The sequence below is a fragment of the Suncus etruscus genome, chromosome 5 (assembly GCF_024139225.1).
Source record: "Suncus etruscus isolate mSunEtr1 chromosome 5, mSunEtr1.pri.cur, whole genome shotgun sequence".
Classification (NCBI taxonomy): Eukaryota; Metazoa; Chordata; class Mammalia; order Eulipotyphla; family Soricidae; genus Suncus; species Suncus etruscus.
In genome coordinates this window covers 54571772-54598146 of record NC_064852.1, presented here as the reverse complement: position 1 = coordinate 54598146, position 26375 = coordinate 54571772, and the positions used below count along the sequence as shown (strand labels likewise).

The following is a 26375-nucleotide window of genomic DNA, read 5'->3' as shown; positions in this document are numbered from 1 at the left end:
ATATCAAGTACAATTAAATTAACTAAGGTGAAAGACCTATATAAAGAAAACTACACAACCCTGCTTCAGAAAATGAAATAGGACACAAAAAAAATGGAAACATGCCCTATTAATGAATTGGGAAGGTTATAATCATTAAAATGAAAATACTTACCAATGTTCTCTACATATTAATGTAATTCCTATATGGAGTTCCATGAAATATTTCAAATAAATAAATCAAGAATTGTTAGAATTTCTGGACAGACAAATAGCACAGCTGTAGGACATTTGCTTTGCATGCAGGTGAACCAGGATGGACCTGGCATCCTATATGCTCTCTTGAGCCTGCCAGGAGCGATTTCTGAGTGCAAAGCCAGGAGTAAACACTGAGCACCACCGTGTTTGGCCTAACCTCCCTCCAAAAAAGAATTTTTAAATTTATTTGGGTCAATAAATGTCCATGAATAGCTAATGTAATCTTTGGGGGAAAAGTAGCTGGGAGGCATCACTTCCCAACTTCAAACTGTAATATAAAGCAGAAGTCATCAAAACAGCATAATGATGAAACAAAGATAGACTCGCAGATCAGTAGATTAGACTTGAATATCCCGAGACTTACCCTCAAGTATGTAATCAATTAGTCTTTGATGAAGGGACAAAAAATATGACATGGAGTAAGGAAAGCCTCTTCAACAGTGAACTCAGACTTCTATTTTCTTTAGGTTTTTTATTTAAAAAAATGCATCACATACTTGATATATGTGATCATAATACATTTGTTTCAAAGCAAGGGATAGAAAAGTTATTAAGAAAAATAGAAAGAAAAACTAATAAATAAATAAAATGGAAGAGAAAAAAGAAAGATGAGAAAATAGCAAGTATATTTGTGGAAATTACTGTATATCCAATAAAGTCACTAGGACAATAGCAGAAGGTTTAATAAGCTCTTGTTTTTTTAAAGATAAGAGAAAAATACAATAAAAAGGATGTATGTGTGTGGTAGTTATTGTTTGCTTAGACACAGCAAAATTTGGGGGAAAATAGAAAGTAAAAACATTTGGCCTAAAAAGAGGGGAAATTATCTATGAAGTGTCTTGGCATAAGAGCAACTACAAGCTCCAGGCATACTAAGTTTTGTAACACCAAAGCCTTTTTCTGTGGCCCAGTAAATCTCTTCACAATCATGATTATAGCTGTCAGGTTTCTGTAGTTAGAGCTCCTGGTTTGTGTACAAATCTTATTTTAGATCTCTCTTTAACACAATGCACTTAAGTCAAATTAAAATAGATTAAGGACCTTGATATCAAACATGAAACCATAAAGTAAAACATAGGTAGAACACTTCATGACATTAAAGCTAAAGGTATCTTCAAAAATAAAACATCACTTTACATGCAAGTAGAAACATAGAAACAAATGGGACTATATTAAATTAAGAAGCTTCAGCACCTCAAAGAAAATGGTGACTAGGATACAAAGACTGCTCATACTGAATGGGGAAAACTATTCAACAAATACCCATCTGGTATGGATTTAATATCTAATATCTATAAAGTACTGGTAGAGTTTAACAAGAAAAATATTGAACCCCATCAAAAATGGGGAGAAGAAATGTACAGACATTTTCTCAAAGTAGAAATACAGATGGCCCAAAGGCACAAGAAAAATTCACTACATCATTAATCACTAGGGGAATGCAAATCAAAATAACAATGAGATATTATCTCACACTCCAGAGACTGGCACACTTCACAAAGTAGAACAACCAGTATTGGCATAAATGTAGGAGAAAAGGACTCATTTACGAGTGGTGGGAACGCTGAGTAGTTCAGCCTTTTTGGAAAACAATTTGGATAATCCCCCAAAAAATATAATAATAATAATAATAATAATAATAATAATAAATAAAATAAAAAAATAAAAAAAAAACACCCTAGAAATTGAACTTCCATATGACCCAGCAATAACAATTCTAGGAAAATAAAATAGGAGCCCAAAAACACAATTTAGAAAAGCTCTTTGCATTCTTTTTTTTTTTTTTTTTTTAGTTTTTGGGCCACACCCATTTGACGCTCAGGGGTTACTCCTGGCTATACGCTCAGAAATTGCCCCTGGCTTGGGGGGACCATATGGGACGCAGGGGGATTGAACCGCTGTCCGTCCTATGGTAGCGCTTTCAAGGCAGACACCTTACCTCTAGCGCCACCTTCCTGGCCCCTTTACATTCTTATGTTCATTATAGCACTATTCACAATCATCAGAATCTGGAAACAACCCAAATGTCCAATAATAATTGAATTATTAAAGAAACTTTGGTAACAATGAAGAAACAAATTTTCAAAATATATTGGACACAGGAAAAGCAGTAATAAGGTGCAAACTCATAAAAATACAGCCTATGTTAGAAAAGAGGAAAATAACATAATCAACAGCTAAATAGAACACCTTAAGGAACTGGAAATTCAGCAGTAAAGATGCCCAAGCAAAGATAGAAGACAAGAAATAATAAAAACCAGAGCACAAATAAACAACATAAAAACAAAAAAATTACAAAAATTAATGAGACTATTAGCCAGTCTACAGATAAGTCTCAAAAAGACAGAGAGAACACCCCAAAAATCAGATTACAAACAAAAATTAGAGATTACAACAGAACCTCAATAAATCCAAGGTATCATGAAAAACTGTACTCAGTTATTATGAGAAACTGAGAGTTAATAAGGAGAAGCAGAAAGTCTAAATAGGCCAATCACATCTAAATAAATTCAAACAGTAATTAAGAAACTCCACAAGAATAGAAGTCCAAGATCAGATGGTTCTACAGGTAAATTCTATCAAACATTCAGAGGAGAATTACTATCAATGATCTTTAGGCTCTTCCAAAATATTGAGAAGTCAAGAAACCTCCCTAATTTTTTTTTATGAGGCTGATATCAAGCTGATTCCCAAAGCTGGGAAAGATACCACCAAGAGAGAAAACTATAGTCCAATCTCATTAATGAACATGGATTAAAAAAACTCAAAAAAAAACCTTAGTAAACCGAAACCAACAAAACATCAAATAGATTATACACCTTGACCAAGTATGTTTCATCTGAGGGGAAGAATGATTCAACACATGCAATTCAGTCAACATCAAACACAATATTAAGAAAAAGAAAGACAGGTTTCCTGCTTTGATCCCAGCCTGGTTTCCTGCTTTTCTGTGTGAGAAAGGCCACAGAAGATATAATTTTATCAGGAACCAAAACAGCCAAGAATGGCCCCAGTGGACATAAATTCTTCAGGGCTCTGCACAGGGTAGGCTGACTCTGTCACAAAGGGAGCCTGATTCCTGCCTTGCATTTGGGCACAACAACAACAAAGAAAACACCATAAAAAGCCACTGACTTGCTCCCTGTCTGGTATCCTGCTTTGCTCCCTGCCTGGTTACCTGCACTTCTGTGCAAGGCATCCAGGAGAGGCCCCAGCAGTTATAATCTCGTCAACACCCAGCACAGTCAAGAAAGATCCCACTGGATATAATTTCATAACAGCTCTGCCAGGCTAAGCTAACTCCACACAACCTTGAACCCATGAAGCCCACCACAACATGTATTAAAATCCAAGCTACAAGTGTGTGAATGAAGAAAAACTATAGAAATATCATGCATAGAGTATAGAGATGACAGCTCTGATGACCTGAAGAGTGCCAATAACCTAATTAGATAAGGAGTTTAGTGTAGAAATATGGAGGATGTGCACAGAACTCAAAGAGTGCATATGTTGAGGTGAACAGACCACAAAGATAGAAAACAAAAAAACACCAAACTGAAATAAAAGGACTAAAAAATTCACTAGATAAAAATGAAAACCTCAATAGAGAGTCTCTCTAACAGAGTAACAGCAGTGAGAACATAATCAGCGAGGTAGAAGATAAGAGGCAAAACAACTTCATACAGCAAAGGAGATTGGAAAAGAAGCTTAAAGCAAATAACAGACAATGGAAAAGTTACTAAAAGAATTTGAAGAGATGAAAATAGAAATCTTTGATAAACTCAACAAAAGCAACATAAGAATCATTGGAGACCCAGAGACCCACAAAGATATTCCCCAGGAGGTAGGATCAACAGTCAAGGACATCATTACAGAGAAACTTCCAGAGCTAAACATCCCATGCCACCAAATCCTACATGGCTGAAGAGTACCAGCTAAAAGACACCTGAAGCAAAGCACTCCAAGACACATCCTAGTCACAATGACAAATTCCACAGATAGAGATAAAATACTGAAAATAGCAAGATGAAAAAAGAAATTACATTCAAAGGAGCATCTGTAAGATTTAAAGCAGACCTGTCAAAGAGATCATTTAGGACAGAAGGCAGTGGGGAAATATAGTGACAAAACTCAACAAAATGAATGGCTCATCTAAAATATTGCACCTAGCAAGGCTCACTTTCAGGTTTGAAGGAAGTATACATGATTTGACAGGTAATCAACAGCTCAGAAACTTTATAAACTCAAGACCAGCCTTAAATGAATAGATGAAAGGTCTATTTAAGATAAGACAGATCTGCGACCCCTGATGAGCGACCCCCTACCCGCGGGGGTGTGGGAATGAAGGTCACTAGTAATTCGTGGGTTCTCTTCAGCAGAGTCAATCTCTGAAGTAAACTTGAGAGGTTAGTAAGAAGAGGGCTTAAGACAACTCACGCTGTTCAAAAGGATTTATTGCCCGGGGAGACTAGCATTTATAGGCAAAATACGTCATGGGGGTGTTACAAGTACGTCACTCAACTTTCCACCAATACAGCTTGCAAGCACTTATCAGCATAAGCTGGGGGCAGGAAATATAGGGAGGGGTAAAGAGGTAGACTTGAGCACATGTAAAATGCTAATCATTATCTTGTTTGTACTGAAAGCACGAGTCATGTAAAATGTTACCAAACAGGATCTTATAAATTTTACTCATCAAGCAAAAATAAAACATCAGCTGTAAACACATTAATTTTTTGCTAACACAAAGGCAAGTTGTTCTATATGGGTAATTTCCCTCTGGCTGGGTGGATGGGCTGCTTTAAATTTTAGCCATTTCCTTTGTCCTCAGGGCATGAGTGCCTCTTGTAACAAGGTCAGGGATTTCTGAGACACCTTTTGTTCTAGGTTCTATCAGCTCCCCACACAGATCAATAGACACAACAAATTCCACACAAAGATAACAGTAAATCCCATGATAATTTTTCTCTTAATGTTAATGAAATAACTGCACCTGCTCAGAGACAGAGTGGTCTGAGAGACTAAGGTGCCCTGGACATGCCTGAACAGTGTGAGTCCGGGTTCCTACTGTCGATTCCACTACTGAGAGCCCCTGAGTGCTGCAGGTTCAAAACCGCCACCTGAGCAGGTTGGGCCCAGAAGAGTACAGCCACAATGCAAAGCAGACCATCTCTAGTAAATAAACTCCACCATAAAACATAGAAAAAGAAAACACACATCAAGCATGACAATGGGGGAAACAATGCAAGCCAACACCAGAAATATTAAATGAAGATGGAGGTTCTGATGACCTGAAAAGTGCCAACCACGTAATTAGCCTCTCAGATAAGGCACTTAGAGTAGAAATATGGAGGATGTTCATAGAACTCAAGGAAAGCATAGATCCAGCTGAACAGACCACAGAGAAAGAAATCAGAATTCTCCAGATTGAAATAACAGGACTGAAAAACTTGGTAGATGAAAAAATAAACCTCATTTGAAAGCCTTTCCAGCAGAGTAACAGAAGATGAGGATACAATTAATGAGCTGGAAGATGAGATACAAAAAAATTCCATACAGCAGAATAAATTGAAAAAAGAAACTCAAAGCAAATGATCAGACAATGGTAAAAATAGTCAACGAATATGAGCAGATAAAAATTGAGTCTTAATTAATTAAACAGAAACAAAAAAAGAGTCAGTGGGGTCCCAGAGACCCAGAAAGAAAATCCCAGGAAGAATCAACAGTTAAGGACATCAGTACTGAGAAACTCCCAGAGCTAAAGACAGCATGCAATCAAATCCTGCATGCATGAAGAGTACCAGTTAAAAGAGACCCGAAGAAAAGCACCCCAAGACACATCCTAGTCATAATGATGAATCCCTCAGATAGGGATAGAATACTGAAAGTAGCAAGGTCAAAAGGGAAATTACATTCAAAGGAGCATCCTTAATATTTGGGAGCTGGAGAGATAGCATGGAGGTAAAGAATTTGCCTTTCATGCAGAAGGTCACTGGTTCGAATCTAGGCATTCCATATGGTTCCCAGAGCCTGCCAGGAGCGATTTCTGAGCGTGGAGCAAAGAGTAACCCCTGAGCACTGCCAGGTGTGACCCAAAAACTAAATGCATCAGTTAAGAGACACAGAGTGGCTAAATGGATCTGAAAGAAGTGAAAAACATACTTTTAATGAAAGCCTTAAAATATGATATGAATTTATTAAACTCCAGCCATAAGTTGTTTTTCTCTCCCATTTCATTTCAACTAATCATATGTTGTTTCCCCTAACTGCCTGCCTGCATATATTTCTTATCTGCCAAGTTACAGAATCTCCCTGCGGTCTGCCTGCTTCCCGCAGCTTTACGAGCCCCTGTGTGACCCACCCATCCTTGAGTTCCTGTATGACCCATCTGTCCTCGAGCTCCTGTATGACCCACCCGTCCTTGAGATTTGAAGATGCTGCCACCCTGCCCCTCAGCCTCCCTGCTTCCCGCTCCTGTGTGGCCCACCACCCTAAAATCTTGAAATTTGAAATCACCTTTATCTCACAAACCCGGGCGTAGCTCTCCTATGTCAGTGCTCATTCCTGTTTCTTTTAAGATTGTGCTTTGATGATAAGAATGAAGTAAACTGTCTAAATTCTGTATTAAAAAAAGACTGGCTTAAGGTTTCGGGGTCCGTAAACCTCTACTCTACCACGAGTACGTTTCGGACCTCTGACCAATCAGATAAAATATACGGAACTTGCTTGCATCATTGCTGCATCATTGCTGCATCATTGCTGGGCTCGAGTCTTTTTCATTACTCTGCACCGGGCAGCTGGAAATCGGGTTTTCCGGATCCTGCAGATCAAAAAACTCAATCCAACCTTCTGCTGCCTACAAGAAACGCACCTGAATAGTCACATAGACTCAAAATAAAAGGTTGGAGAAATATCATCCAAGCAAATAAAACCCATAAAAATGCTGGACTGGCCATACTAATATCAGATGATGCAAACTTTATGCTCAGAAAAGCTGTAAGGGACAAAGATGGATATTTTGTATTAATCAAGGGATATGTACAGCAGGAAGAAATACCTCTCCTAAATATATATACACTGAATGAGGGGCCAGCAAAATATTTAATACAATTGTTGACAAATCTGAAAAAGAATATCAATAACAACATAATTATTCTGGGGACCTCAACATGGCTTTGTCAACACTTGATAGGTCTACCAGACTGAAACCCAACAAGAATATACTAGACCTGAGAAGAGAAATGGAAGAGAGGCCTAGTAGATATATATAGGACACTCCACCCCCAGAAGTCTGGATACAGATTCTTCTCCAATGTACATGGGACATTCTCCAGGATAGAATACATGCTGGTACATAAAACATACCTCCATAAAATCAAGAGGATAGAAATTTTGCAGGCTACCTTCACTGACCACAAGGCTCTGAAATTATATGTGAATTCCAAAGGGACACAGAAGTAAAACTTTAATGCCTGGAAGTTAAACAGCCCCATACTGAATAACCAGTGGGTCCGAGATGAAATCAAAGAGGAAATCAAAACTTTACCTGGAAACAAATGATAATAAAGACACATACTACCAGAACCTATGGGACACAGCAACAGCGGTACTGAGAGGAAAATTTATAGCTTTGCAAGCACACATCAGGAAGGAAGAAGGGGCCTACCTGAATAGCTTAATGATGCAGCTCATAGAATTAGAAAGTGCTCAACAGAAGGACCCAAAAATAGGGAGACAGAAGAAAATAATAAAGCTGAGAACAGAAATCAACAAAGTGGAAACCCCCCAAAAATCTGAAAGATCAACGAAAGCAGAAGTTGTTCTTCGAAAAAATAAACAAGATTTATAGACCATTAACAAAAGTAACAAATAAAGAGTGAGAAAAAATTGATAACTCATATTAGAAATGAAAAAGGGGAGATCACTACCAATAGTGTAGAGATTCAAAGGGTAATTAGAAACTACTTTGAAAAACTCTATGTCACTAAAAATGAGAACCTGGTACTGACATTACATTCCCTTTACATTATCCGACCTAAATATTATTTCTCTCTTGTATAAATACAGACCAAAAGATGGCCTCAACAAATTCTTTTGCCCAGAGAATTTTCAGTAACTATAAAACCAGACAATTTTCTTCTCTCTGTTAACCCTATTTACATCAAAAAGCCTACTCAGAAACTTAGCTCATCAAAACTCCTAGCCAGGTAAAAAATTTACATTTCTTTGTGGTCTTCAGAGCCTGCCAGATGGTATTGCTCCAAAATTTCAGCCAAGCAGTTTTCACTTTTTGATATGCTAACTTTCCCTCTTCTAAGTCAGAACTTCTCAAATAGGTCCTTTTCACCTGAGATGCCTCACCAGTTAGATTGTTAAGTATATCCAACAAGCCTACTGAAAATGTTTTTGTTTTTCTAAACTCTCTGCTCCTTGTCAACACAGAAATTACTTTTATACCTAAGAATATTATTTTCCCCTTAAATACTCCTAGCATGGAGATTAAATTCATAACACACTTGCCAGAATGAGTTTCCCCCTACCTTCATTGTGTGGTCTTATTACTTCATATTATTTCACTATCAGTTTGTGTTTTACCCACTTCCCTGAAACAGAATTCGTTGAAATCCTGCTAGAACTGTAGAACAGACGCCACCTACATCATGGAAGAAACTTTTCTTTTTTTTTTTGGGGGGGGGTTTGGTTTTGGTTTTTGGGCCACACCCGTTTGACGCTCAGGAGTTACTCCTGGCTATGCGCTCAGAAATCGCCCCTGGCTTGGGGGGACCATATGGGACCGTGGTCCGTCCTACACTAGCGTTTGCAAGGCAGACACCTTACCTCTAGTGCCACCTTCCGGGCCCCGGAAGAAACTTTTCTTGATAAGTCAAGGCCATCTACCATAACCAATTGCAAATATTATTCTCAATGTAGATAAAATAAAAGCCTTTCCTCTAAAACCTGGTACAAGACAAGGCTGCCCTCTATCACCATTCTTATTCAACATAGTGCTGGAAGTTCTTGCCATAGTGATTAGGCAAGGAAAATATATCAAATGCAACAGATAGGAAAAAAAAAAAAGAAATCAAGCTCTCACTGTTTGCAGATGACATAATACTATATTTAGAACACCCTAAGGACTCTATCAAAAACAGTATGAAACAATTTATATTTCTAGAGATTCATATTCCTATAGGTTCATGTAGAAACATGGCATGGTACAAAACAATAGATTCATATAGAAAAGTGGCATGCTACCAAATTAACACACAAAAATCAATGCCCTTCTTGTACATCCATGATGATAGAGAAGAAATGGACATTAAAAAACAATCCTATTCACAATAATGTCCCACAATCTTAACTAACTTGAAGTCAACTTGACTAAAGAGGTGAAGGACCTATACAAAGAAAACTACAATAACCTGCTTCAGAAAATAAAGAAGGCACAAGGATATGAAGAAGCATACCCTGCTCATGGATTGGTAAGATTAACATCATTAAAGTGGCAACATTCCCCAAAGCATTGTACAAATTTAATAAAATTTCTCTCAGGATACTCATAAGATGCTTCAAAGAAGTGGATCATACACACCTGAAATTCATTTGGAACAATGCACACCTGCAAATAGCCAGAGCAATCCTTCAGAAAGGAATATGAGAGGTATCACCTTCCCCAACTTTAAGTTGTATTACAAATCTACAGTCATTAAAACAGCATGGAACTGGAATAAAGACAGACCCTCAGATTATTGGAATAAACGGGTATTTAAAGAATGTGCATCAGATATTTAATTAATTAATTTTTGATGAAGGGGTAAGAAATGCAAAATGAACAAGGAAAGCCTCTTCAACAGGTGGTGTTGGCACAACTGCTCAGCCATTTGCACAAAAGCTAGCTCAGACTTCCATCTAAGACCATGCACAAAGGTCAAATCCAAATGAATTAAATACCTTGATATCAAGCCTGAAACCATAAGGTATACCGAACATCACATAGGTAAAACACTCTATGACATTGAGACTAAAGGCATCTTCAAGGAGGAAACAGTACTCTCCAAACAAGTGGAAACAAGGATAAACAATATAATCTATATTATGAAACTCAGAAGATTCTGAACCTCAAAGGAAATATACAGATTCTCAGATACAAAAGCTCCCCACAAAATGGGAGAAACTATTCACCTAAATTCCCACGACATATTTGGCTAATATAGAAAATATTCCAGGTACTGACAGGATTTAATGGAAAAGATATCAAACCTCATTAAAAATGTGGAGAAGAAATAAACAGAGACTTTGTCAAAGAAGAAATACAAGTGGCCCAGAGTCACATGAAAAAATGATCCACATCACTAATAATCATGTAGATGCAATTCTAATCAACAATGATGTACCATTTTATGCCACAGAGACTGGACACATAACAAAGAACAAGAATAATCAGTGTTGATGGGAATGTTAAGCAAAAAGAATTCTCTTTCACTGCTTTTGCAAAAGCCATCTAGTCGTGCACTTATGAAAACAATATGAAGAATCCTCAAAATATTGGAAATTAAGCTCCAATATGATCCACTTTTAGGAATATACACTAGGAACACAAAATACAATATAAAAATTCCTTTCTCACACCTATATTCATTACAGCACAATTTCCAATATCCAGACTTTGGGAACAATCAAGATGCCCTTCAATAGATGAATGGCTAAAGAAACTATAAAACATATATGTAATGGAATATTATGTAGCCATCAGGAGAGATGAAGCCATGTAATTTTCCCATACATGGATTTACATGCATTCTATTATGTTGAATGAAATAAGCCAGAAGGAGATAGACACAAAATAGACTCACTCATCTTTGGGTTTTAGAAAAAATAAAAGACATTATTGTAATATTGTTCAGAGATGATCGTGATGAGGGCTGGAAGAACTGTCTCATGACATCAAGCTCATCAAAAAAAGTGGTGAGTGCAGCTAGAGAAATAATTACCCTGAGAATTATGGTGACAATGTTAATGAGTGAGAGAAAGAATACCTGTCTTGAATACAGACTGCAGGGCAGGAGGGAGATTGGGGACATCGGTGATGGGAATGTTCCATTGGTGAAAGGGATTTTTTTAAATTACTTTTTAAACTTTATGACATTTTAATGACTTTTTAAAACTTTAAAAAAAATTAAAGACAAAAACCATATGATCATATCAATTGATGCAGAGAAGGCATTTGACAAAATCCAACAACCATTCATAATGAACATACTCAGAAATATCGAGTTGGAAGAAGCCTTCCTCAAAACAGTTACAACTATCTATAAAAAAGGCAACAGCCAGCATGATCCTTAATGGCAAAAGACTGAAAGCATCAGTCAGGTGCTAGACAAGGCTGTCCACTCTCTCCACTTTTATTCAACATAGTTTTAGAAGTCCTAGCAATCAGACAAGAGAAGGGAATCAAAAGAATCCAAATAGAGAAATGGGAAGTCAAACTACCTCTATTTGCAGATGATATGTTGATATACATAAAAATGCTAAGAGACCACAGAAAATCTCCTACAAACAAAAAAACCAATAGAGCAATGTGGCTACAGAGTCAATACACAAAAGAGAGTAGTCTTACTTTATACAAATAATGAAGGAGAGGAGAACGAGATAAAGAAGTCCATTCCATTTAAAATAATAACTAAAATATCAGGTACCTAGGAATTTACCTAAAAAGAGAATTGAAATACCTATAATATTAATACTGCAACACACTTCAGAAAGAAATTGAAAAGGACCTAAGTTAAGGTATTGAAAGAGCATTGATGTTCATGGGTCAGAGGAATCAACATCATCAAAATGACAATATTACCTGAACTATATTATACATTCAATGCAATTTCTATCCAAATTCAGCCATCATTTTAATATCTTTATATAAACACCTTGATTGCAAACTTGATTATGGTTGGGTTTCAGTCATGTAAAGAACACCACTCCTCACCAGTGCAATATTCCCATCATCAATGTTCTAAATTTTCCTCCTCCCCACCACGACCCTGCCTCTACTCTACACGAGCTTTCTACTTCCCTTGTACATTTTCATTGTTAGGATAGTTCTCAAATATAATTACTTCTCAAAGTACACTTATCACTCTTTGTAGCGAGTTTCATAAACTGAGCTGGAACTACCGGCCCTCCTATCTTTTGTCTTTGATAATTATTGAAGAATATCTTTCATTTTTCTTAAAACCCATATATGAGTGAGAATATTTTACGTCTCTCCTCTCTCTCTCTCTCTCTCTCTCTCTCTCTCTCTCTCTCTCACGTATTTCACTCAGCATAATAGATTCCATGTACATTCATCTTGGGAAAATTTCATGACTTCATCTCTCCTGAAGGCTGCATAGCACTCCATTTCGTATATGCACTACGTAACACAGTTTCTTTAACCATTCATCTGTTGAAGGGCATCTTGGTTGTTTTCAGAGTCTTGCTATGGTAAATAGTGCTGAAAAGATTATAGGTGTAAAGAAGGGATTTTTGTAATGATTTTTTTTTGTGTTCCTAAAGTATATCCCTAGGAGTGATATAGTGGGTATAGAATGTTATAGTGGTATAGTAGATTGTAAGGGAGCTCAATTTCCAGTTTTTGGAGGAATCTCCATATCACTTTCCATAGAGGTTGGACTAGATGGCATTCCCACCAGCAGTGGATAAGAGTTCCTTTCTCTCTACATCCCCACCAACACTGCCTGTTCTCATTCTTTGTGATGTGTGCCAATCTCTGTGGTGTGATGTGATACCTCATAGTTGTTTTGATTTGCATCTTCCTGATGATTAGTGTTGTGGAGCATTTTTTCATGTGCCTTTTGGCCATTTGTATTTTTTTTAATCAAATTGTCTGTCCATTTCTTCTCCCATTTCTTGATGCGATTAGATATTTTTTCTTATAAAGTTGTGTCAGTGCCTTGTATATTTTGGATATTAGCCTCTTATCTGATGGATATTGGGTGAAAAGTTTCTCCCATTCAGTGGGTGGCTCTTGTATTCTGGGAACTTTGGGAGTGCTGAAGCTTCTTAGATTAATATATTTCCATCTGTTAATCTCTGCTTTCACTTGTTTGGAAAGTTCAGTTTCCTCCTTGAAGATGCCTTTAGTATAAATGTCATGGAATGTTTTCCCTACGTGTTGTTCTATATACCTATGGTATCATGTCAGACATCAAGGCCTTTAATCCATTTGGATTTTACCTTCATACATGGTGTTAGCTGAGGTTCTGAGTTTGCTTTTTTGCAAGTGGCTAACTAGTTGTCTCAACACCACTTGTTGAAGAGGCTTTCCTTTCTCCATTTAGGATTTCTTACTCCTTTATAAAAAACTAGGTGGTTGTATGTCTGGGGAACATTCTCTAAGTACTCAAGCCTATTCTACTGATCTGAGGGTCTGTCTTTATTTAAGTACCATGCTGTTTGATAATTATTGGTTTATAATACAGTTTAAAGTTGGGGAAAGTAATGCCTCCCATATTCTTTTTCCCAAGGATTGCTTTAGCTATTTGAGGGTGTTTATTGTTTCAAATGAATTTAAAATTCTTTGATCCACTTCTTTGAAGAATGTTATGGGTATCTTTAGAGGGATCACATTAAATCTGTACAATGCTTTGGGGAGTATTGCCATTTTAATTATTTTAATCCTGAAAATCCATGAGCAGGGTATGTGTTTCCATTTCCATGTGTACTCTCTTATTTCTTGGAGCAGAGTTTTACAGTTTTCTTTGTATAGGTCCATCACATCTTTAGTCAAGTTGACTCCAAGATATTTGATTTTGTCTTGCACTAATATGAATGGGGTTGTTTTCTTAATGTCCATTTCTTCCCTATTGTTATTGGTGTATAGAAAGGCCGTTGATTTTTTGTGTGTTAATTTTGTAGCCTAACACCTTGCTATATGAGTCTATTATTTCTAGAAAAAATTTTAGTAGAGTATAATGTCATCTGTGAACAGTGAGAACTTGAATTCTTAGCTTTCCTATCTGAATTCCCTTGATATATTTTCTTGCCTAATCACCATAGTAAGTACTTCCAGTCCTATGTTGAATGGGAGTGGTGAGAGAGGACAGCCTTGCCCTTTGCCAGAATTAAGAGGGAAGGCTTTCAGTTTTTCTCCATTGAGGATAATATTTGCCACTTTCTTGTGGTAGATGGACTTGACTGTATTGAGAAAGGTTCCTTTCATTCCCATCTTGCTGAGAGTTTTGATCAAGAATGGGTGTTGGACCTTATAAAATGTTTTCTCTGCGTCTATTAATATGATCATGTGATTTCTATTTTTCTTGTTGTTGATGTTGTGTATTATGTTGATAGATTTACAGATGTTAAACCAGCCTTGAATTCCTGGGATGAAACCTACTTAATCATAGTGGATGATCTTCTTAATAAGGCATTGAATCCTATTTGCCAGGATTTTGTTGAGGATCTTTGCATCTGTATTCATCAGAAATATTGGTCTGTAATATTCTTTTTTTGTAGCATCTCTGTCTGGTTTAGGTATCAAGGTGATGTTGGGTTCATAAAAGCTATTTGGAAGTGTTCCCATTTTTTTCAATTTCATGAAAGAGTCTTGCCAAGATTCGTAGTAGTTCCTCTTGAAAGGTTTGGAAGAATTCACTATTGAATCCATCTGGGCCTGGGCTTTTGTTTCTGGGCAGACATTTGATAACCTTTTATTTTCATCAATAGTGATGGGGGTGTTACATCCTTTTATTCAACTATGGAAGGTTATAAGAGTCCAAGAATTTATTCCTTTATTTCAGGTCTTTATTTTATGTGGCATAGAGTTTCTCGATGTAGTTTCTGATTACCCTCTGAATCTCTGCAATATTGGTAGTGATCTCCCTTTTTCATTTCTAATACAAGTTATCAAGTTTCTATCTCTCTTTCTTTGTTAGTTTTGCTAATGGTCTATCAATCTTGTTTCTTTTTCAAAGAACCAACTTCCGGTTTCATTGATCTTTTGGATTTTTTTTTTTTTGTTTCCACTTCGTCAATTTCTACTCTCAGCTTTGTTATTTCCTTATGCCTCCCTACTTTTGGTTCATTTTGTTGAGCACTTTCTTATTTTATCAGCTGCATCATTAAGCTATCCAGGTAGGCCCCTTCTTCCTTCCTGATGTGTGTTTGCAAAGCTATAAATTTTCCACTCAGTACTGTTTTTGCTGTGTCACATATGTTCTGATAGTTTGTGTTTTTATTATCATTTGTTTCAAGGAAAGTGTTGATTTCCTTTTTGATTTCATCTCGGACCCACTGGTTATTTAGTAAGAGGCTGTTTAACTTTCAGGTGTTAAAAGTTTTTCTTCTGTGTCCCTTTGGAATTCACACATAGTTTCAGAGCCTTGTGGTCAGTGAAGGTAGCCTGCAAAATTTCTATCCTCTTGATATGATGGAGGTATGTTTTAAGTGACAGCATGTAGTCTATCCTGGAGAATGTCCCATGTACATTGGAGAAAAATCTGTATCCAGACTTCTGGGGGTGGAGTGTCCTATACATATCTATTATTCCTCTTTCTTCCATTTCTCTTTTCAGGTCTAGTATAATCTTTTTGGTTTCAGTTTGGTTGAGCTATCAATTGTTGACAAAGCCGTGTTGAGGTCTCCCATAATTATTGTGTCTCCCATAATTATTGATATTCTTTTTTCAGATTTGTCAACAATTATATTAAATATTTTCTTGGCCCTTTATTCTGTGCATATATATTTAGGAAAGTGATTTCTTCCTGCTGTTCATATCCTTTGATTAATACAAAATATCCATCATTGTTTCTTAAGTATAAAGTATATCCATCATTGTTTCCTGAGTATAAAGTTTGCATCATCTGATATTAGTATGGCCACTCCAGCTTTTTTAAGTGTGTTGTTTGCTTGGATGATTTTCCTCCAGCCTTTTATTTTGAGTCAGTTTGTTCTGACTATTCAGGTGCATTTCTTGTAGGCAGCAGAAGGTTGGTTTGAGTTTTTTTTTAATCTATTTAGCCACTATGTGTCTCTTAACTGGTGCATTTAGTCCATTGAGAGACATTGAGAGAAAGTATTGTCATGGGATATAGTGCCATCTTTGTGTCGAAGTTTAGGTGTGTCTCTTGGTCAGTCTTGTCTTAAAGTAGGTCTTTCAATTTTTCTTTTAAGGCTGGTTTTGAATCTATAAAGTTCCTGAGCTGTCATTTATCTGTGAAGCCATGTATTCTTCCCTCAAACCTGAAAGTGATATTTGCTGGGTACATTATTCTAGGGGAAGCCTTTATTTCATTGAGTTTTGTCACTATGTTCCACACTGCTTTCTGGCCTTGAGTGTTTCTGGTGACAGGTCTGCTGTAAATCTTTAGGGTGCTCCCTTGAATGTAATTTAGCTTTTTTATCTTGCTGCTTTCAGAATTCTGTCTCTGTGGGATTCATCATTGTGAATAGGACATGTCTTGGAGTGTTTTTTCTGGAGTCTCTTTTAGTTGGTACTCTTTGGGCATGCAAGATTTGCCACATGTATTCTTTAGCTCTGGTAGTTTCTCTTTAATGATGTTCTTGAGCATTGATATTTCCTGGAGATATTCTTCCTGGGTCTCTGGGATTCCAATGATTCTTATGTTGTTTCTGTTGAGCTTATCATAGACTTCTATTTTCATCTGTTCTCATTCTTTGACTATTTTTTCCATTGTCTGATCATTTGCTTTAAGGCTTTTTTCTAATCTCTTCTGCTGTATGCAGTTGTTATGTATCTCATCTTCCAGAGCACTAATTCTATCCTCAGCTTCTGTTACCCTGATGGAGAGTTTATCCATTTTGTCATTCAATTTGTTTACTGAGTTTTTCAGACCTGTTATATGACCTATTATTTCAATTTGGAATTTTTCTGATTTCTGTCTTCATATTTTCTTGGTTCTTATTAGTATTCTGTTTAACTAGATCAATGCTTTCTTTGAGTTCTGTGAGCATCCTCCATAATTCTTCTCTAAACTCCATATCTGAGAGACTGACTAGTTTGTTGGCTGTTTTCAGGTCATCAGAGATGCCATCTTTATTCTCTATGCCTGTTGCTGACCTGCGTTGTTTTGCCATTGTCACACTTGTGTTGTCGATTTTTCTATATGTTGTGGTTGTATTCATTGGCGAAATGATGTGCACGGCTTCGCTCCTCTGGCTCCACCCTTTCTGGGTGGGTCGACTCACCTCCAAGGAAGGAGAGTCCTCCGTGGATGAAGCCACAGAGAGGATGATATATTAGGCCCAAGCACGCAGCAGAGAAAACAGTCTAGATGCAGGGGTCTTCAAACTATGGCCCACGGGCCACATATTGTATTTATTCCCATTTTGTTTCTTCATTTCTAAATAAGATATATGCAATGTGCATAGAAATTTGTTCATAATTTTTGTTTTTACTATAATCTGGCCCTCCAACAGTCTGAAGGACAGTGAACTGGCCCCCTGTTTAAAAAGTTTGAGGACCCCTGCATGTATTCATGTATTCAGAGATCAAGCACAGTTCTTATTGTGATTTTTTTCTGTGTGTTGCAATAGGGTTAATTCATTAGAAAGAGTGCGAAGTGAAGAGGAGCAGAATGGCCGTGCTCTTCTGGAGTCCTTTTTGGCTTTCCAGCCCCGCCTGGTTTACTCTAGGAGGACGATTTTGCTGGGCCCTTTTTGGCCCACTCACGAGAGTTTCAGGACACAGGATAGTAGAAAAACATGCACAGGCAACACTCCCAGTCTCTCTCAGTTGGAACCAGTCTAGCAAGCGCAGATTTCTACAGCCTGATATCACAGATGGGCGACCTGCCTTTCTGCAATTTACTGCTGATAGCCGGTTTTCACTTGAGGACACAGTCCTTTTTGGATTTCCAGCCCTGCCTGTATTACTCTAGGAACGCAATTTTGCTGGGCGCTTTTCAGCCCACTCACGAGAGTTTCAGGACACAGGACAGTATAAAAACACACACAGGCAATACTCACAATCTATCGCAGTTGGGAACCAGTCAGGGAGGCCATTTTTTTTTCTTAATTCAATTACTTCTTAAGCGCTCTGACCTATCCCATAAGGGTCAGGGTCAGGCCTCTAACTGAAACCTATGAAGAGATCTCTAATGATACAGTGGTCCTCAAACTATGGCCCGTGGGCTACATATTGTATTTGTATCTGTTTTGTTTCTTCATTGCAAAATAAGATATATGCACTGTGCATAAGAATTCATTCATAAATTTTGTTTTTACTATAGTCAGACCTCCAATGGTCTGAGGAACAGTGAACTGGCCCCTTGTTTAAAAAGTTTGAGGACCCCTGGAAGATAGTGTGATTTTATATGCATTTGACTTCTCTATGTTTGCCTAATCTATACTGCAAACAAGCTTTGTCCATTTTGTATGTAGCCTTTCTTAAATTATCCCTCCTTATGCCCTCTGTTCAGAATATTTATCCTCTCACCCCCTCAATCCTAATCCATTATCTCTTCCTATTTAACCCATTCTAAATTCTTAACTCATCAGGAACCCCTGCCCCAATAAGGGGCCATCCAGCTCCCAAAGTGAAAGGACAGCCGCTCAATTCTATATTTCTCACCCGTCAAGAAGCTTCAATCACCACTCCTGCTGACTCATTCTATGAGGCCCTTCTTATCACACACACTCCCATAACATGGACTGGTGCATGCTACCAGATTCAGCTCCAGAAGGACTCCCAGCTTAAAGACACTAACCAATCTCTTACTGCTACAAATGATTTCTTAGACTCAATAAGATCACATTGTGAAATGAAATGTACCCTAGATCTCACCCCCAGACTATCTCAAAAGACTTAATGGGAATATTTATATTTTCAATGTATGTTTAATTCCTTGATAGTTATACCTCTTAGTGTGTCTATTTCCAAATGTAAAAGTAGCCTTCACCATCCCCTTTTTAAAAAATTATTTTTCTTTTCTTGTTCTGGTTCTGCTTAGTACAAAATTCTAGAAGCAAAGTCTTGTTTGGGATATAAGCTCAGGTCAAAACAAAGGCACAGAGATTTTATAGCCTGCCATTCTTACCCCCTAATGCACCAACAATATGGCATTGTTCCTTTTTTGCAAGAGCAGACTAAAATGGGGAAATAATATGTATAGAAACAATCACTTATCTAATAGGGATAAAACCCATAAAGTTTATAATACAGGGATACCTCCCACCCTGAACTTTGTCATGGGGACTCGATTTAGACCTCATGTTATCGGATATGGACCATCCAACGCTGAATCTCACATCCTAACATTAGAACTGACACAGTTCTCTGCAACAGCACCAGAAATCAAAATCCCCCCAGGGGAGCCCCTAAGACAGTTCTGGCACCAAATTGGTATATTTATATTACATCCTGATGAGGAAACAGTACCAAATTTATCTAAAGGCAGGTCGCCTCACTTCATTACCTAATTGTGAGATGAAATCAGAAGACAATTTATCCTTTGATCTGTGCAAAGCCCAAGATCACTAATTACAGAAGACAGACTGCAACAACTGTGACTGAGCAGAACTTCTAGAATCATAAAGAAAGATTCTATCCTACACTTCATCCTAGGACCTGTGCAAAAACCAAGTTCCTCTAATTACAGAAGACTGACTTTGACAACCACAACTGAGCAGAATTTTTTTTATGGTCCCAGGGAACCATAAAGAGACCTTGAGGTTTGACAATGAACATGGCTGGAGCCTGTAGTTGATCACATGACAGTATGCTTCAAGGGTGGAGCATCTCTTAGGCCAAGGGAATTTCCTTTCTAATTTCCCCAAGAATTATTGTCAAACCAGTCTTCTCCTTCATTTTTGTTTTGTTTCTTCTTTATTCTTTTTCTGCCTTTTTTTTCTTTTAAGTATATTTTTGAGCATAATTAAGGATCCTTCAGTTCATGAAGGTCACCACAAAAAGTCATAAGTGTAGTTAGAGAAATAATTACATTGAGAACTATCCTAACAATGAGAATGAATGAGGGAATTAGAAAGCCTGTCTAGAATACAGGCGGGGGTGGGGTGGGGAGGAGGGAGACTTGGAATATTGGGAATAAGAATGTTGGAATTTTATTTACCTATCTATTTTGGTCGATTTCTCTGTTTGGGTGTGATTATTGAAATCGTTGTCCCCAATTATACTTACTTTTTTCTATTCTTTTCTTTTCCTTCATTATGTGCTATGCCATGTTTCTTATTTCAAGACCATGGCGTGTTTTTGGTTTGTTTGTTTGTTTTTGTTTTTTTTTGTTTGTTTGTTTTGCTTTGTTTTTCATCTGTTTTTTGTGGTGCTTATCGATATAGCTGGAGTCCTCACTGGATAATTGACACTTTTTTTGGTACTGGTGGAGTGTTTCACCTTCTTTCTCTCCTTCATCTCCCAAATCGATGATGAGAGCCTCTAGAAAGATTCCACCCATTTTGGGAGTATTAGACTCTTACCCCAGTTTATTTATCTTCTCCTTTTCAGGCAAAACCACGCAACTTGAACTAGCTAGTCCTGCCTACAGTTAGAGGGGGAGATAAGGGAGGCATCAAGACCAAACAGGTGCAAGACTACTAAGTAGTGGGTTGTATACAGAGGGGACCACATATTCTAGCCGCCCTGGGGGTGAGGGAAGAGGAAATGGGAGGTAGGACAAAAACGGAGGGGTAGGGAGGACAATTTGGGGATGGGAATCCCCCCTGATTTTATGTAAATATGTACCTAAAATGTTATTGTCAACAATATGTAAGACACTATGATCAAAATAAAAATTATATTAAAAAAAAGAATGTTGGAATGGTGAAGGGGTGTTCTTTACATGACTGAAACCTATCCATAATCATGTTTGTAATCAAGATGTTTAAAGATATTAACAAATAAAAAAAGAAGAGCTTTAAGAATAGCTCTCAAAGCAAATTTGTCTTCAAAAAAACACTTAATAACAAAAACAGAATTATAATTTAAAGAAATTTGGGGGGCCGGAGTGATAGCACAGTGGTAGGGTGTTTGTCTTGCACACAGCTGATACAAATTGGATTCAGGTTTGATTCCCTGTATCGCATATGATCCCCTAAGCCTGCCAGGAGCATTATCTGAGTGCAGAGCCAGGAGTGACCCCTGAGTACTGCTGGGTGTGGCTCTTCCCCCCAAAAGAAAGAAACTTGGGATTCTGTTGAAGTGTATTTATTGTGAAATACAATTAGTATAAATTATGCTTGGCTTCTGTATGTGCTTGCTTAAGAACTCTAGTTAACATAAGTCCAGCCATTACAGGCCCAGACTGTAACCAGTGAAATAAATAACTTACTGGGTAGAGTGGGCCCCAACAACTGAGTAACTGGACTATAGAGATAAAGATTATGTTATACCGAGGTATATAGTGGTCTGTGCCCTGCACTAGGATGAAGAACCACAGGCTGAATTGCTTGCCCTTGTCTTTAAGGGAGGTTTAAGTTTAAGCAGAGCAAAATGCAGGTACTCCTATGATTTATTAATTTAGAGCGGAACTTATAATAGGAGATGGTGTGAAGCATTAACCATAAAATAATAGTAGGATAGAAATTAATACCATTTTTAGCTTGCTGTAGTATAAGCTTCCAAGAAATCAGGCCTCCTTGGTCAACCTCTCTCACAAGATGACCAACAGGATACACTCACTAAAATGGAAAACCAACCTCTACACTGCCAGATCAGGACTTTCCCATGAGGCCATATGTCTCTCCCCTGCCAAGTCAGGACCTTCCCAAGAGGCCATCTGGCTCTAACCTTCCAGGTCAGGACTTTCCCAAGGGGCCATCTGGCTCTACCCTGCCAGGTCAGGACTTTCCCATGGGGCTACTGGAAGTTATGAGCTATATCTGTATAATTTCCCAAAATGTGGATAAGGATGTCTGACTTCAATAGGAGTCTGATACTGTTAAGAATGTGCACCTTTTTCTGCTTGCACTATTGGTCATTTTTGAGTTATAACATTTGTGCAAACCAATGAAACATTTATAATTTCAAGCCTTATTAGCATGTCATACTCTATAAAAATCCAAGGTTTCTGAGGCTCAGGGTTCCACTATGGACCCTGATGCTACAGAAGATAGTGGGACACCCAGAGCTCTCTAGGTAAGTAAATCCCATGTCATTGCATTACTGTATGGTTGTTTTCCTTTCTCTGAGAATTTGGGGCAGTGGGCTTCTTGGGCCCTAACAATTCTAGTTTAGAATAAAACCAATAATCATGCAAAAGGATTATGATTAAGACTTCTGTAAGATTTGTTGAGTATATATTTCCATTTTCTCATTTGTGGCCATCCCTGTTTCCTGCTGTTTATGGGCAGAAAATACAACCTTAAGAAGAATCTGATTTGGTGTTGCTTGAGTGGGATTGATGAGATGACTAAGAATAGAAATGAGGGCATTACCTCATTCTATCATATTCTTTTCTTCTTCTTCTTTTTTTTTGGGGGGGGGGCACATCATTGTTGCTCGGGTTATTTCTGGTTCTGCACTCAGAAATCACTCCTGGCAGCCTGGGGTGGGGGCATATAGAATGCCTGGGATTGAATCTTGGTCACCCACATTCAAGGCAAACACTCTCCCTGTTATGCTATTCCTCTGGCCTTGGCCTTTTTTTATTTTTATTCTTTTGCACTTTATATTATGGTGCTCCAAAGTTTCTCACTCCCAGTTTGTTGGATGTTGTGGGTATTATGTGGCAATGGGGAATAAAAACTATTGAAGTTGGGCCTTCTACGAGCAAAATCATGCATATCAATTATTTAATATACCTCTTGTTCCCTGCATCTCATTTGAAAGCTCAAGAAAAAAATTATATGAATTAAACAATAAATAAATACCTTTGTATCTGTATCAAATTTTCCATGGACTCTATCAATTTCCTATCTTCCAGCTCATCAAGTGGAAACAGATAATCAGTTCCCAAAATTACTTTATCCTGAAAGAAAAAAAAGACTCTTTTTGGGTGGGGGGGTTGTATTTAGGGCCCCACCCTCCAGTGCTTACTGCTTACTCTGTGCTTCAGAGGAGCAAACCCAGGTCCATCACTTAGAAGGTAAGCCCCCCAAAAGAACCCCACAAATAATTTTTATTTTAATTTTATTGAAACCATTGTGATTTACAAGTATTTCATAGTTGGAATTTAGGCATACAGTTAGAGTGAATTAACACCATTCCCCCAACCAGTGTTGCCATCCCTTCACTAAATTTCCCAGTCTGTTTCCTATACCACTATCCTTAACCTCGGGTCTGCCAGTGCAACAGGCCCATTTATCATTTAGATTGTTATAGTTTGGATCTCTTCATTTTATTATTGTTTCCATTGGCTTGGGTATTTAGTTCTGACCATTTTTTTTTAAAATCTCAACCAATGTACTTGAGAGCACTTGGACCCTCAACCCTATCCTCTCTTTTTCTTCTTCTCAATTTTGTAGAAAATTGCAGAAATATGAAGTAAAACAAAGTAATGTATGTCCCAAAATTCTATGAAAAGGCGGGAGACCCTATTTAGAAGATAAAAAAAAAAGGATGGGGCTGGCATGGTGGCGCTAGAGGTAAGGAGTCTGCCTTGCAAGAACTAGCCTAGGATGGACCTCAGTTCTATCCCCAAGAGTCCTATATGGTCCCCCAAGCCAGGAGTGACTTCTGAGCGCATAACCAGATATAACCCCTGAGCGTCACTGGTGTGGCCCAAAACACACACACACACACACACACACACACTCAAAGGATGGCAGGTTTTATGTTTTTTTTTTGTCCCCCAATTCACAATACATACCCAGCAAGGGGCCTGTGTTGAGGTGTATATGGGGTGCCTTTACTGTACCTCCTCTTTCTATACAGCCAGTGTAAAGAACACAGCCTGTGGTAAGAATTGGGAGGCCTTATTTTATCTTTTATTTATTTTTTTTCTTCAGGGCAAACTAAAGTTGTTGTTTTTTTTTTTAAGTAAGAATTCATTTAAAGGACAAAATTGATTAACCTAATAAGGTAAACTAATATAACATAATATAGTGACATAACATAACATATAATATAATTAATATAATAATAATACATGTAAATCAAAGAAAGTTTCTGATTAAAAACACAATTTTTTTTCCATAATGGCTTACATATCTTTCACTGTAGTATTTTGGGTACATATTCACATTAAATCAGGGGAATACCCATCACCTAATATGTCCTCTTCTCAATCAAAAATCAAATATACTGAAAATAGGCAGAGTCCTGTCTAGAGGCTTCCAACCTCAGTTTGAGAGAGGATGTGAAAAAAGTAATTAAAATACCACAACAATACACACACACACACACACACACACAAATATCGAATTAAATAACCAATAAGCACCACAACAATAAAGACAGGCACCACACAATAATCTCGGTTCTGAAATCAAATCATACTCAAGTACAAAAAGAAAGAGAAAGACAAAACAAAATAAAATAAAATAATATTGGAGACATCAACCGTAATCTCCACACCAAAATAAAGACGTCAAAAAAATAGATCATTTATTCTCCTCTTGCTGCTTTCGTGGTATGTGGAAGACTTCTACTTTATCTTGGATGGTAAAATCAGACCTGTTTCTAGAGATCTTGGTGGCTGTGCAGATCAGGGAATGGAGTTTATGAAGTCTTTCTTTGTGGTTCTAGCAGTTATGCTTCTTCAATGTCCTTTTTTTGTTTTTTTATGTATTCTAGGTGTTTCAGAATAGTGCTACCATTCTGTGTTTTTCTTTTGTCTTCTGACTTACTTCGTTTAACATAACATGATCTAGGTCCATCCACGTTGCTGCAAAGTCTGTGATTGTATCATTTCTAACTGCCATGTAATATTCCATTGTATATATGTACCACATCTTAATGATCCATTCATCTGTTGTTGGACATCGAGGTTGGTTCCAAGATTTGGCTATTATACTGAGTGCTGCAATAAATAGTGGGGTGCATACATATTTTGGAATGAATGTCCTTCCATCTTGGGGATATATGCCTAGGAGAGCAATTGCTGGGTCAAATGGCAGCTCAATTCTGAGTTCTTTGAGCACTCTCCAGACTTTTCTCCATAGATGTTGGACCAAAGGGCATTCCCACCAGCAATGAATGAGAGTTCCTTTCATACCACATCCTCTCCAACAAAGGTTGTTCCCATTATTTTTGATGTGATCCAACCTCACTGGTGTGAGGTGGTATCTCATTGTTGTCTTGATTTGGATCTCCCTGATGATGAGTGAAGGTGAGCATGTTTTCATGTGTTTGTTGGCCATCCTTCTCTCTTCCTCAGAGAAATGTCTATTCATTTCGTCTCCCCATTTTTTTATGGCTTCATTTGGTTTTGAAGGACTCAGGTTTCTGAGCGCTTTGTATGTTCTAGATATCAGCCCTTTATCTGATATATCAAGTGAAAAGATTTTTTCCCATTCTGTTAGCTGTCTTCTTGCATTAAGTAGGGTTTCTTTTGCCATGCAGAAGCTTTTTAGTTTGATATAGTCCCATTTGTTTATAGTTGATGCTAACGTTTTTGCCATTGGTGCTCCATTCTCAAAGACCCTTTTAATATAAAGGTCTTCGAGTGTTCTGCCTATTTTATTCTCGATAAACTTTATAGATTCAGGTCTGATTTCCAGATCTTTGATCCATTTTGAGTTGACTTTTGTATAAGGAGTGAGATATGGGTCGATTTTTTGTTTTATTTATTTATGTATAGGTGCAGCAAATGTTGGGGGAAATTAGAAAGGGAAAACCCTTGGCCCAATAAAAAGGATGTATGTACCCTAAAAGATTCTTGTCATAAGATCAATTACAGGCTCATACTATTAATTAATTCCACTTTAAGTTTAATTATAACAAAGCACACCAGCCTTCCATAAAATTCATTTTGACATATAATTGTGTAAAATGAGAAAAGTGGAGAAAGGAATAAAATGATTACCACTTCCTTTCAGTTTTTCCTACGACTAGTATGCCTATTTGATATCACTGATTTATTTATTTAATTTTGTTTTTTTCTTTTTTTTTTCTTTTTTTTGTTTATTTGGAGCCATACTTGGCGTTAGATGTCACTCCAGTATCTGCACTCAAAAATCATTCCTGGCATACCTGGAGAACCATATGGGATGCCAGGGTTGAATCTGGG

The 26375-nt window shown here is 37.5% G+C and overlaps 1 non-coding gene across 1 annotated transcript; it reads right to left on the bottom strand.

The window, feature by feature from the left end:
- Positions 1-23987: 23987 nt before the first annotated feature.
- Positions 23988-24120, bottom strand: LOC126010131 (small nucleolar RNA SNORA51). Its single transcript, XR_007496267.1, has one exon. It is a non-coding gene; the product is annotated as a small nucleolar RNA SNORA51 (small nucleolar RNA).
- Between the last annotated feature and the right edge of the window lie 2255 nt (positions 24121-26375).